This window comes from Nomia melanderi, chromosome 4 (genome assembly GCF_051020985.1).
Source record: "Nomia melanderi isolate GNS246 chromosome 4, iyNomMela1, whole genome shotgun sequence".
NCBI lineage: Eukaryota > Metazoa > Arthropoda > Insecta > Hymenoptera > Halictidae > Nomia > Nomia melanderi.
The window spans coordinates 11,695,231-11,710,992 of NC_135002.1; the positions used below are offsets into that span (position 1 = coordinate 11,695,231).

Here is a 15,762-nt window from a genome sequence, read left to right on the forward strand (position 1 = left end):
ACTGAAAACCTGCGGTTAAAATATTTTTTTATACTAACTACCTTAATATTCTCTATAATCAGCGGCAAAAAAATACATCAATCAATCTATAAACGACTAATATATAGTAACATACAAAAAATGGCACAGACAACCTTGAAATCTTTGAAACGCTTTCACTCGTGGAGCAGTCGCATGCACCAAGTAGTGCACTGTTTGAAACCATCTAATTCCGTCTAATGAACCTCTTACCAACCTCTCATTTGAAAACCATATCCTGACCCAATATTAACCTTACACGCCCAATATACCACCATTACCTTTCAACCAACATTAGCAAAGCCTCCACAATTGCATAAACTTCCCATTTAATTCAACCAAACCTTAAACATCCGGCACTGATTGCAAGGAAACTTAGTTACTCGTGAATGGTAATGTATGTCCTTAGGCAAAGTTGGGCAAAAATGTAATCAATGATTAACGATTAAATTTCAATTTAATCAATGGCTGTCACTAATTATGTTGGTTACTGATACTAATGGATTAAATCAATCGCCAATTTTTCGACGATTAATGTTTTTAATCATAAATATTAATTGACCATTCAAGTAAAAAAATTTATATAATTAATGCCCAATTTTGTCCTTAGGTTTAATAAATCTTTCCCTCTTTCATTTCCTCTGAACAATGGGAAAAGCAGCTTCATACAGGGTGTTAAAAAAAGAGTTAAATATTTTAATGGTTAATAGTGATTACTAAATATTTTTAAAGATATAAACAATTCTTTGTTTCAATCGAAATGGAACTGTGAATTATCTATTTCTTTACTCTACTTACGTATCATTTTAAATTTGTTGTGGCCAATTAGTTTTGGCATTTGTACAAGTGTAGGAAGATTGTTACATAGTTGTTTAAAAGAAATTCGATATCCCAATTTCATTTTAACGTTATTTATTTACATAACCTATATAGGGTAAGATGGTGCATCTGCGGCCATAGCACTCAAAGGGTTAACATGTTCAGTGCTACGTGTACCATTCGTGGTACACGCGCAATTTTTGTAAGCAAACATTTTTTTGTGAGACATGTAGCAAAGAATAGCGGTACACGAAGCAGCGAAAACGTAAAGAAACAATATCAAAATCTATATAAAGTTACCGAAAACTTGAATGTGACTTAATATCTCGTATAAAGAATCAGTGCACTTCATAAGCAAGAAACAACAGAAATTTCCATTGGCTCGGAACATGTTAACACTAAACATACCGCGACCGGTCAAATGGCCGGTTTTAAAATTTCGTATTTTTTTCGTCCATTTAACTTTCTATTAATTCTCATATTGTCCGATTAATCAGTTTATCAGTTTTTGTCTTCCCTTTTGTTTAACACGTTGACTGTCACGGTGGTCACAGTGACCAGAGCTTTCAAATTGCTCGAAAACAATTATAATTCGTAAGATAAGTGGCATGGAATGGAAATCTTTAATAACGCAAATAACTGGATCATAGTGTAACCTAATAACTGTGTACCAAATAATTGATAACTATTCCTTTTTATTTTTGCTACAAAAGAATAAGTGATACATAAAACGCTGAAGTTTTTCGTGGCAGTCAACATGTTAAGTTTCTATTAAAAGAATTGCTCGTCCAATTCGTTTACCTTCACTTTATAACTAATTATTTAGCTGATCAGAGTGGAAATAGTTATGTATCAAGTGCTGGTACGTTTAGTGTTAAATTAGCGAAATAAGTAAACTTTATTCTGAAAATCAGGTCTAAAGGGGCGAAGCTAAACTGAAATGTATCCAGTATCTCTGAAGAGGTTAACAGTTTTCTTGTAATACCCTGTACAGGGGATCGGCGAAGTACGCGGGTCCGAGGCCCCTCGGTGCGACGAAAGGCCGTACGTGCACGCACTCTTGCTCGCAGGCGTAAATAGGTGGGTGGCTGGGCAGGCCGCGGGCAGGAAGGATAGCCGTAAGAAGGCGAGCGCGGTCGCGCAGTGTGTGCAGCACGCCGTACGCCGCGCCAGGAGAAAGAGAGGGAACCTAAACCGAACCGAACTGAACCGAGCGGACCGAGCGAGCGGACGAACACGCTCGGCCTGTTGAGAGGTCTCCCCTGTCGCAGGTAAAACGCCGACACTGGAAAGTGAGTTCAGTCGCGGCCGCGCGATCGCGTCGGACAATATTTACTAGCGCGGTGCAAGTTTGCGACCGGGGAACGTAGTAACCTCTAACCGTCGCCTACGGGGAACCTACCAAGTGCCTCGAACGAAAGAAACCGCGTCCTCCTCGCACGTTGCCTGCGACCAACCCAACCCGAGACAAGGTACGAGATAACTACCTGTTATACGCGGCAAGGTCTTGCTTTCGTTTGGTACTTAGCATCAACGTGATCCGCAAGGATAGGACCGTTCGCTAAAGCCTACCGTGACAGTCGCGAGAGATGAAAAACCGCGGGTATTCGTTAGCAATAAATGGTTGCGGTAAAAGACCACGGTGATCCTCTCCGATGACGACATTCCGGGTGACACCCACTCAGTTTCGATAAATACCCGATCGTTGGCGAGTTCCATTGCTAACTTATCCTCTATTCATCGTCACGCCTTTCTTTCCTTTCATCCTTCCTTTGTTCCCTTGCTTCTCTTCATTCCTAGCTAATTGTTCCTTTGTCAATTGTTCCTTTCTTTCGAAAAAGTCATTTGTCCGTAGTAAGAATGTTCTGACGACGATCAGGCGCGAAGTTTATTCAACGAATTTTGAAGTAACGCGCAAGAAAGCCAGGCGGTTCCCGGCAGCCCGGACGTTAATTACTTTCACTGATTCAGAGTCGGACGCGGAGGAACCACGCGAAGTGGAATCGAAAGTGGCTACGCCACTGGGCTCGCACGGTTCGCTCGCGATCCGCTCGGCAAATAATCCCTGCGTGTCTGGCTATTATACGGAACACGACACGCAGGGAGGTCCCCGGTGTTTCGCAGCTTCTACATTTCGGCCGCAAAACGACGAAACCGCGCGGATAAACGACCCGGCTCCGACTCCGAGTCCCGCCCTCCGTCGAAAACCGGTCCTGCCTCGCGGCTGCTAGCTGATTTTGCCTGGCGAACACGCGATCGCCATCTTGAATCCGCCGGGGATGACGTCATTGGTACAAGGCACTCGCCCGCTCGTTCGCCTTGCTCGATTCTAGCGGCAGCTAGAGATGGAAACGCGAGAGGCTGCGTCCAATAGCGACGCTTCTCGGAATGGGCATCGATATTCCGCCTCTGACTTTCTTCGACTATGCTTGAGCATTCAAGGGCTTCCCACGAACGAACGTATTTTCCGTTCCGTGTAGGTATACTCGCCTCGCGATTTCGTCGATTCGAATCGGCGAATTCGAGGCGGCTCCCTCCGCGAGAAGAATCAATTCCTCTGCTCGGATCCGATCTTGCTCGGATTACGGTCCTGGCCGATGCGGCGAGTGCACCTTGTGAATATGGTTTTGAACTTTGTATATGCGAGATGTCACATCTGACCTGTTTGGCTCGAGCAGTTCTGAGATTATGCGTTGCATTGGAAATTATTTTACATAGGAATTGCATTGTTGTGAAGAAGGTCTTATGTATTGCTTGACGTCTTTGTTAGTTCCGTTGGCTCCGATTATAATCTTCGCAGTTGCAATGTTTTACTAAATATTTATTAACTTATTTAGTTATGTATTTAATTACTAAATGCATTTTGTTATTTCGATGAGATATTACTAATAATTTTGGAAAAACAAACTACTCATTTTGTGAATTCTGTTTACCTGAGATAGTTTTGAGATCATGCTTCGCATTGGAAATGAGTTTACATAGGAATTGGATTCTTCGGAGGGCATTTTGTGTATTGCTTCATGCCTTTGTTAGTTTAGTTGGCTTCGATCACAATCTTCGTAGTTATAATATTTTACTAGATATTTATTAACATATTTATTTATTTAATTAGTAAATGCATTTTATTATTTCAATGAAATATTAAAAATAACTTTAATAAAACAAGCTATTGACTTCGTAAATTTTATGCCATTGATCACTGCAAATAACAATGTACATGATTTCACTTTCTTCGAACGAATAATGCATAACTTTATTACCTTTTATATTGTAATTAAGAAAGTATCTGATTTTTCAGATACATAAAAATGTATTAATCTTTTTATTCTTAAGTGGAATGATAAACTACACATTTTCTTCATTCATCCAAATTTGTTGTATTATTGAACTATTCATAGATCTAATTTATTCTAATTTACTAAATCATAGATTTTTCAAATTGTTTAAAGCTACATCAATAAGTGTTTTTAACCAGTCTAAAGATTTCTATAAAACCTTTTTTTTTTAACTTAATCATTTCTTTTCTATATTGCAAGAAGACTACTAACACTACCTGCATAAGTGAAAATTTTTCTATTCAGTAGCTGTGGAGTAAATATTTTATATAATAATACATAATTTATAAATAAATAAATTTTGTGTTTATTTGCGAATGAAGTATGAATTATGAAACATCGAGAGAAAGCATTTGAAATAAGAAAATTTTTATAGTAGATATATATTCTATACACCTTATATATACCTTCTCCAAACAGAACATATTGGAATTTCAGAACGGAATTAAAGAAACATAAGAAACGATTATTTATTAAACATATTCAAATATTTATAATTTTATTAAATTTTATTATCCACGATAAAATGGTAATGTCTACAATTTTCTTAAAATATTAAAATATTTATTGATTTAGTAGTAATAGAATCAGAATGATTCTGTACAATTCCATAATTTCTTTCTATGTCAGTGTATTCCAACTTTTACCGATAAAATTATTTAATTCATTTACATTATCGGACTATCTTTAACCCGCATACAGGGTGTTTGACAATTCAGCCCAGACGTTTTCGTGGAATATTTGGGTCGAGTAAGTGAGCAAGTCATTTTAGAACTTTCACATTTTTCGAAATTACAAACAGCTGTATCATTTATTTCGCGGTAGGTATCGTGTCGCGTTAACGTTAGAGGATATGAAAGTATAATTATTTAATAGTAATCAAATTATATTAATTCAGCTGGCTTCTCGCTATTTACTCGACCCAGTAAAAAATTTATATCGAGTTTGCAGTGGCATCCAATGCCGACCCACATCATGACACCATCACCGCCCATTTGATGACGATTTCCTCTTTTCTTATGTCATAGAAATAATGGTTCTAGTCGTCAGAACCATTTGAATTCAATTCTTTTTTCTTCACCGCTGAACACGAGTGCACCTATGTGTATTATAGCTCTCGCATTATAGCTCTCCACTTCTTCTTCCATTCGAGTAAACTGTAAATGGGCACCTTTATGTGCCGCGGGTAAGAGTGTTTGTCGTTTCAACGTACTCGCGTAATGTCCTTGCTCCGTTGTAAAATATGACAACACATTTTTTAAATTAGTTGCGATTCCTACCGCTCGAACGATTTATCATAGTAATAGTCTGACGTGAAATTAAATGAAAAACGACGTGTACAATCGCTCGTATTTTAGATTCTGATATAATACAAAACCGTGTCCTTTATTTTTCTACGCTTTTCAATTATCCGATATACGATCATACACAGTATTGCAGCTCTCACTTAATAATTTTGTCATTTTAACGACACTACAATTTTCTGACCGTACAAGATTCAATGGATGTAACTGTTTCATGAGTTCTATCCGTTTTCTTTTCCTTCCACCGAATTCAGTAATAATGAAACGAAGTGTTTTCTTAAATAGACTTTATTTAATTCTTATAACTGGATGATTATTTAATACATTATATCGAGAGAAATAAATATTTTGGGACAGATCAATTTCATTTTAACCAATTCAGAGAGACACAGAAACGATATCAAACAAAACAAAAATGTTATCGATTCATAAAGCTAATCGCATGCATGTTCTGAAATTTCGCGCGCTTTTTTGAATATTTCTAACAAGTAATATTTTAGCTAGACGAAAAATTTTCAATTTTGTTTCCTGTTACAGAGCTATTGTTAGTTATAAGATGAGTAATTTCTTTACATTCTACATTCGTTTTTATTTTTTGTGTTCACTTTGATATCTAGTTTGTTTTTTTTTCTTGCATTATATGCATGATTCTTTTACTGATTAGTATTTCATAGAATTTTATTGGGTATATAATACTTGCAAATAATTTTTGTTTTTATACGAATAGAATGTTTTAATGATTATTTTGCTAATATTATTAGGTTTATACTCAATATGTCGGAAACCGATGTAAGTTATGTCGTAAATAAATATAAGTCGGAGTAATTAAATTTTAATCTGTTAGCTTGATGATATTTCAAGCATGAACATATACGAAGATGTAACTCAAGACGTATTAGATTAATATGGTCAACGTTTTATAGCGATACTTTTCGTCGATACACATAGTCTATATTAAATTAGATATTATGATTCAATAAAGGGGAAGAATTGTTGATCGAATAAATGAGGAAAAGAGAGCTTTTAGAAGATGAAGTTTAAAACGCATAACGAATTAACTTACTTTCTTTTATTAGCAAGTTGAAAGTAAACTCAATCAAAGTATTTAAATAGTGTGAAATTTCAATGGGAATCTATTAGAAGAAACATAGCAGTGGATATAATAAATAATAAATAATAAATAATAAATAATAAATAATGAATAATAAATAATAAATAATAAATAATAAATAATAAATAATAAATAATAAATAATAAATAATAAATAATAATAATAAATAATAAATAATAAATAATAAATAATAAATAATGAATAATAAATAATAAATAATGAATAATAAATAATAAATAATAAATATTTCATCATATATCTCATTAATTAATGCACCAGAAATGAAGGTTATATTGGGTCATCCCATAAATAATGTTTTTATATTTCTTTTATTTTCAAAAATAAAGATGAACAAAACTGTTTTCAATCTAAAACATATTCTCCTTCGTTATCTATAAATTGTCTATCCATACATTATAATTAATTGTTTAAAAAATTTTATTTATCTTCATACTTAGAAATAAAAGAGATATTTAAAAACCGCATTATTTATGTGCGTATGTAAATACTCTTGGCTGTTCAGCAATGTATAAAAGAAATGTGCGAACAGGGGTGAAAGAATGAAATGTTAACGCGTATTTTTGTCAAGTCATTTCAGTCGACCAACGCAGTTGTAACAGAGTACTAGGCTGTGTCCGTTCACTTGCGTAATTGCAAAATGAATCGTATAGTATCGTCGTCCAGTTTTTGTCACATTTCCGGCCTCGTGTTCAACGCGGCCAAGATAACGAGGCCCATTTTCGATGTACGACTGCCGCGTTATCATTCGCCGCGAAAAAAGGTTTCACTGACTTCGCAGTATCATTACCTTGATGCACGTGAAACGTTCCTTTTTTGTGTAATTTTATATTTGCTATGTAATGCCACGAAATTGAGTACATTCAACTGTCCACATCAGTAGCACTCAGTTACACGGTACTTCTTGAAACGCTAGCGTCCGGTGAATTTATTATCTACAAGTGTTACGAATATGTCTCTTCGTTTAATTAATCCTTTCTTTCTTTACTGTTACGCCGTGTATAATCTGCTATATAAGTACCCCGACTTCTTCTCAACCCTTATATAAATTTCAAAATGTTCACTTAAAATTTAATTTCATATTTTATATTTCACCATGAAATATTTATTGTTTAACTCTTTGCACTCGATTTATTTTCAATATTGTTAGATGTAAACTTTCATTTACTTTTGGGGAAATGAATTAAAGTAATTCACACCGGTAGAATTCAACATTTTACATTTATTTTATTTATTATTATAATAAGATTTAATATTTATAATGTTTCAAAGTGTAGTACTTTTTAAAGTACCACGAATAAAGTATAAGTTTGTATTGTTATCTCCAGCATGACATACGAGTACAAAGGGTTAATATTATTGTTATAAATATTTAATATATTAATAAATATAACGCCCTTTCCGACCAACGTCACCCACTCCAGAACCAATCAAGACGTAAGACCGCTGTATTCGAATTCGTCGTTACTCAAAGCAAAACATGAACCAACAAAGAAATCGCTGGAAAATTCATTTTCCCGAGGCCGTTTTCGTAAACCTCCGTTCTTCAAAATCCTTTACTTTCATTCGCGGAATGATTTGTCACGCGCCGTTTCTATTCCGCATAAAAATTCCTCGATCCTGATTCCTGCTGCCGGTATCCGCGTATGTATGTACTTCTATCGCGCATAACTCTTTAGATCTGCTGGAGCAGTTCGTTCCGGTGCGCGGAATTACCGTTTCATTGCCGTTTCGGTACCGCAATTATTCCGACAGGTAGTCTTTTCCAAAGGTTCCCCGATGTTTCCTATCCGTACCACGGAACAGCCGCGCAACACGAGCTACAGCTCGGAGCTTCGAAAGAAACGACCTTAGGGATCGCGTTCGCCGCGTAAAAGTTTGGAAAGTTTCGCGCAACTGCACGCAACGAGGCGTGACAAGCTCGAACTTAACGGTCCTAGTATCGCAGTTTTCCGCCTCGGTCTCGGGATACCGAAGCGTTTCGCGCGCAGTTCGCAAACAGCTCGCGGAAATTTCGGTAATTCGATGTTAACCCCTTGCCCTATAACTTCTTTCTCAATTGTGATCGACACAATGAATTTAACCCTTTGCGGTCCAATGTCGAGTTTCACTCGACATAGTTTTTACATATAGGAGTTATATTTTAATTATTTCTGCACGCCAATTAATGAATTTATATTAAAAGCAACCAATAAATATCTTTGATTGTTTCTCAGCTTATTTTATACTTCATTGGACTGATAACTTTATTCAAGTTCAGGCAAAGTTCTTAGGTATCTAATGAATTGATACGTGTTAAAAATTTGTTCGGACCGTAAAGAGTTAAATATTACGTAAATTTCTGCTGTATGATGCTTGGGGTATATGCGAGAATCTTGTATACCTTTCATTTAAATCAAACAACACACATCTGAAATGTCCATTTCTGTTACGAACATATTGATTTTAAATACTTTTGTGCACCAGTGCACCTTGAAGCATATCATTGGACTTACGAAACGTGAAAAATCCCGCTCCGTCACGACACGTAACACTTGTACCCTTACACCCAGAACCTTTACTTTATCTGGCCATTACATAATAGTGACACGGTTACAATCATGATGAACATCGTTGCCATGTAATGTACACGATCCGTATGGAGTGAAAATGAAATGAAACACAAGCAATGGGGCATTTTGAATTGTGGCTGTATTGCCATTGCATTGAAAGTTCAATGGAATCGTTACTTGACCGATGCAAGATAATACAAAAGAAAATACAAAAAATAATACAATAAAATGTAAATGCCGTTATAAAACCGTATATAAATTAAAACCTAACCCAGATCACTGTAAGTCTACCTGCAGTAGCTTGAAACATATCATTGGACTTGAGAAACGTGAAAAATCCAGAGGTGTCCTATCATATTGTCATGACGCGTAACTCTTGCTCTCTCGTATCGCGATGTTTTCTTCGCGTGGTAAAAGTTAATAATGTAACCGGTGTACGTTGTGAACATCGCCAGAACACGCGAAGCGAAACCATGACCGACAAATCCTACGTGTTTCGACCGAGAGGTACCGTTCGCGGGGTACATCGCCCAAAGCAATCGGCACGGCGGATTCCGCGGTTTGCTCGGTTGCGTTATTCCCTTTATGCAAACCACAGCCGCGGCCATTCGATTTTCAACTCTATCCTTCTGCGACCGGTAATCGTGTTTGTTTCATTTATCATTGTTTCGCTTTCGTCTCGTGAATCTTGTTTGTTACACTCGTCCCACTATTTACGCGGCACCTCTATTACACGAGTCTTCTCCTTACACGGTAAATTAACCTATTAACTGTGGAATGTAATTTCAGAAATTTCTGATAATGCTCGCAGTGAAATCAAATAATGAAGTCTAACTTGTAATATACTCGTCAAAAGCAGGCCAAATACACTATAATATATTTTAACGAAAAGCTACAACAAAATGAAGAAGAATTACATGTTCATCTGATGGTTAAATAATTGATCGTTGAAAGAAGTAGTATTATTTTGATTTTAAGATGGCGCGCTTACTCGCCAAATACAGTTAACTGGTTAAATAACACTATTTAAGCGGTACTGTTCTCACGCGATCTAAATTTAGTGACACCGAATATAATTTATTTTTGTTCTCTGAAATATTATTCCTTTTTTTTGATAAACTATATGAAATTAATACGTATTTCTAATGTGTATTTCTTATGTCAGCTTTGTTTCCAATATTCTTCTTCTGCACTTATAGACCCTATTTACGCGATTCTCGTTCGCCTAAAACGAATCACGTAGAGCGGTCACTCCGCGCAAATGGAAGGATGGGTGTATTTTAAAAATACGAAATGGACCTTAAGAAAATAATTTCGAATCTTCTTTTTAACGTTTGTTGGCAATTTTCTGCAAACGGGGGCCTCAATTTTGGAAAATTTTGAATGTGTTGTAGGAAGAAATATTCTGAGTAATGTGCACTTTTTTATGGCAAAGAAAAAGTTGCATTTCTTGTATTAGATTTATTCGAATATAAGAATTTGGAAACGAAATTGTATATCGTTTTTGCACGGATGGGAAATTGTTCTACCAGTGCATTTTATATTTTATGTATAAATAATTATTATCAATAAATCTACTAAGAGATAGTGAACAGTTATTGGACAAGTGAGCAACGAGTGGTTCAATGAACTTTAATCTGATGAAGTAAATTTATTCATAAGTTTCCCTAGAACTAAGTATGACAAGATTTTTTGTCTAACTTGTATGTCCTTAATTAGAAGGTGATTATGTGTTAACTTTTTTGAAGTGACTGCGGTGTAACTTCTGTTTTGGAAAAAAGATTGGCAATAATGGTACATCGTCCTGTTTTTATGAATTGTTAAATCCTCTTCAAGTGCTGGGTATTTCATTTATTCGTTACACTTTGTTTTCACGCTTTCTGCATTTGGTACGGGGATTTCAGTGAGTTGTGTAGGCCTTTTTTAGATAAGGTTGTGATATCTAAATAATTAAATATTATTACTTTACCTGTAATTATATCCCAGTTCCAACATAATTTCGTACTCATCTTCTAGGATGTTTAACTAGTTTACACATTCATTAGTGTACACATTCATTGTATTAAACATAAAATCTGAATAATGTTTCTGCTATTTTGAATTATTGAAATTCATCGAGTAAATTTCAAAATTCAGTGCACCTAGTCTGAAATATACAGAAAAAAATAAAAAAGAATAATAAAAAAGTCCATGAATTATTACTGATTTTAGACATATTTATGTTTTATTTGTATTACTTGAGAAATCAAAATATGATATCCTTCATCACAAGATGCAAGAATTAAAATGATATATTTTTTGTATTTGTGAAGAAATTATTATTATCTTTGTTCTGTACTTCATATAAAATGATACAGGTAATTACGTTTTATAATATTCTATGATGTGTATAATATTATGTACGTTATATTTTAGTGCGTCATTTAAATTTTTATTAATATACTTTTGTAGAATTTTTAATCATTAAACTTAAACGTTTACAATGGATTAATGTCATTTAACTTTTTATAATACACTTTCATAAATTTCATTATTTGATGTTACATTTTGGAATAATTAAAGTTTAAATACTAATTCATTATGAATCACCTTTTTCACGAATTATTATATTTAGAAATAATAAAGATTTAGAAAGATTACAAATTGAAATGTTGCTACTCTTAGTTCAATATTAAAAAAAATGCAAAATGAAAATAATAAGAATACAAGTGTCTATGATCTGAAACAGATTGAATAACCTTATTAACATAAGGAAACATGTTTGAAAAAGAAGACAATGCAAAATATTCAGAATCCTGGAACAAGAGAAAGTAGACTCATATCACTTTCAAATAACACGGCTCATATGATCCTGCAACGAGTGTAACAGTGTTATATGGAGGAAGAGATTCTTTACTCACGAGATTGGAGCTATAATAATGCGCAACACTATGGAGAAATGCATCAAGAAATTTTGCAACATAGTGATTAAAGGCGTCTAAGTTGATAATGCTACAAATCAAAATACGAAAGGAATAATAAACAAAAAAAATGAGGAAGTAAACTAAGAAAAATAGAAATGCCAGTGTTAATTCATATTTGTAAACATTTTTCTGTTTTGTAAATACATATTTACTAAGGGGGTCGTTTAAAAAAACGAAGCGGGTAAAACAAATGGAAAGTTACCGCAAACGAACTTTGAACATACTCGTCGAGATTATTTGTTTTAAATTTTGACCGAACAATTTAAAAATAAACTACCATAAGTTTATTTTTAATTGTTCAGCTAACCGATTAAATTCTCCAGTTGATAGCCATTGATCCGGAACGTGAACAGGGGATACTTTAAAAGTGAACCAACATGCGATACCTGACAGTATCGGTATGTTATTTGTGCGACCCTCTCGTGAAGTTAGCTTCAATGTTAGCAAAATGTTGGGACACAATGCATTAGGAATATTTTATTTAATATCTTCAACGTACTTTTACGATTTGTCCAGAATGGACATTGGATAAATTTTTAGGAGCATCGATATTGCAATTAGTCCTGAGTATTTATTGAACGACAGAATAAGTTTTCGAACATATTTCTGTAAAAATGATTTGCAAACAATGTTAGAACGTAGTGGTTATTTTCAAAGAATAACTTTAATATTCCTTTTGAAATGTATTTTCCTTTTTATATTACACGAACTAATTGAGCAGTTAACTCTTAAAAATTTGAGTACGCGAATGAGTACTAACGCTTCCTCTGTTACGTCACTCATTTACGTACCTCGAAGAGAGTTTATACTTCTCGTAAGTTTATACTTGGTAAACGTCGTTTGTAAATATTTGTGTATTGTTAAAAACACACATAATAGCGTTCAAAACTAAGTTGCTTTAGATAAGCAATCACATCAAATTAAATGATTTTTTTCTTAACAAAAGAAAATAGTACATTATTTATCATACTGTTTGTTTACAATAATTAAATTAACAGTAAATATTTGATTATTTTCGACGGAAAACATTCAAAAGTGAAGTCTAAACATGATATATTTGTAAATATATTTTAAATTTGATATAATTATTGCAATTGCAAGAGTATAAAACATAAAGTATTTATTTTGATGAAAATTAACAAAACTTCTCTTCCAGTGTTAATGCGACAGGAGTTTTATTAAATGAAAGTTAACGAAAAACATCTACTAAATAAAAGTTTTATCAACTTATGTTATAAGGCCATAATTACACACTGACGCGCGAATGAGACTGTTTTAAATTATTTCCCACATAAAAAAACAAAACACCGTATATTCCAAAAATAACCCCCAAAACAACAACAGCTCAAGAAATTGATCGTACACTAAAATTCTTGATCAATACAATTTTCATTTATTATATCGAATGAATCAGATTATTAGGTATTTCATTAATTCTATATCAAATGCGGAGTCCTCAATTCATCTGACCATTAGATAATACTGACACACTTGATGAGCATCATGGCCATACAACGTCCTACATTCATATGCAGCGAAAAGAAAACGAAAAACGAACAAAGGGACATTTTGAATTCTGCTTGTATTGCCATCACATCGAAGGCAAGTAGAATGCAAAATCACGGATGCAAAATCGCGCAAAAAGATGTAAATACCATTATAAAGTCTTATATAGGGATTATATTCATCCAGCAATTTGCACGTTTAAAAGGAGGCAAAAAGAGTATATGAACACAAAATCATAAAGAATTTTGAGAATCCCGGTTAAATTTATTATCGCGTCAGAGATCGAAAATTGTTAAGCATATTTTAAAGCGTTCCCCGTGCAAGGGCATTGGCGCATACACAGGCCGGGTCTGGCGTGTGCGTGCCCAGTGAAAGTCGGGGGTTTGCGCAATGAGACGACGACGTTGTCTCCTTCGAATACTGGTTCGACTTTAAAGGCTCGATGCCTGTCTCTTAGACTTTCAAGCAGGCCGGGTGTTAACGTCACTCTTGTTACGCTCGCCACATTCGTTTTTCCATCGATTCGATATTTCCCCGAGATTCATTTTCTCTCTTATCGATTACCTCGCGATTAGTGTACCTATTTATGACGTTGTACACCCGATCGTATCACTGAAAAATACTGGTCACATTAACAACGATTTACGTATTTTTGATGAAACGAATATCATTTTTTATAACAGCCTTTTACAACATAGGAGTGAATATGTTAATTCCGGGAAGATGATCGCATGGGGGATGGCCAGTTCAATTATTTTGCATAAACAATTGCTATAATTACAGTTATAATCGATTGTTTTATGTGTAATTCTGATTCTTTTTGTTATGTTAATATTCTATTACATAATTTTTTGGAATTTTGATTAGTTTGTAAAGTAATTTAAAGTTTATATGGAAGTCAAGTAAACTTTGCTTTAGCTAATAAAATATTTATTAAAACTGGTGTTCTAATTTCTTTTAGTCTTCATGTGAATGCGTTGAAAATATGGTTATCGCCTCTGGAATTAGCCTTACATAAATGTGCCATGGATGAATTATTCTACGCTGAAAACGATGAAATGAATCTTATTTTAGTATTGAAACTGATTTATCAGTTTTCGATGAAATGAATTTTTCGAGTTGGTCAGAAAGTCTTGTTCTATTTATCAGTTTAGCATTTATGTTGATCATCTATAAATAAATATCTAGAAATACTTACGAATAAATAATTTACAAATCACAATATTAATTATCCGATTGCAAATAGTAATTTATGATTACCAATTAAAGCTCATTTTAATTATCGCGATTTCCATTTAAGTCGATAATAATTAACGATTGTAAAAGATGGTTTGTAGTCGAATCAATTATTACATTTGAATTGTCAATCGAATATATCGAATAATCGAAAGGTACTTCAATTATTAATTACATATTCTTAAAGGAACTTATTAGTATAACAGTACCATTTTAAAATAATCTTCAAAATTACTAAAATTGTAAATTGCTAATTTAAAAAAAATACAAGATTAAAGGGTTATGAAAAATTAGAAATTACAGCATGCGAATCTACCTACGCAATAACGCAAGGATATCAACTTATATTTAAAAGCAAATGATACTCCATACGTCTGCACACCATACATCACAGTCGAAACTGTGACAGTGCCATTCATAAACACAAAATCATCCTATGCAACAGAGCGAATATAACAGAGATGACACAAAGGATACGTGAAATGTCAAATTGCATTTTCATAGAACAAAGGACTAATTTTATTGTACACAGCTATAACTTACAAACAATGAAACATAAATACAAAGCACAAAATTAAATTCTTATGGCATAACCATAGGACTTGTCCTTTTCTACGAGATTGAACAGAAACAGATTTCCTCATATTTTAATACATAGAAATAGAAAAAATAATTCCTATACGCAAAGTTAAAAAGATAAAGCTAACTTAACATCACAAGCTTGCGTTTAAGACTATTTTCAATGAAGATTAAATTTATCAACGAAAATATATTTTCGTATTTCAGCAATCATATTTTATACTACAATATCAAGTAAAAAATAACATTTTCCCATGTTTAGAAACAGACAATTCTACAACTAACTATTTCTATATTAACTTCTATATTAATTTCTATATT

At 33.8% G+C, this 15,762-nt stretch overlaps 1 protein-coding gene across 1 annotated transcript in view; it reads left to right on the forward strand.

The window, feature by feature from the left end:
• The first annotated feature begins 2,040 nt into the window (after window positions 1–2,040).
• pot (zona pellucida domain protein papillote) overlaps window positions 2,041–15,762 on the forward strand; it is a 42,701-nt gene continuing 28,979 nt past the window's right edge. The window contains exon 1 of the mRNA XM_031973029.2: window positions 2,041–2,309. The gene's annotated coding sequence lies outside the window, so the exon portion shown is untranslated. The remainder of the gene's footprint in view (window positions 2,310–15,762) is intronic.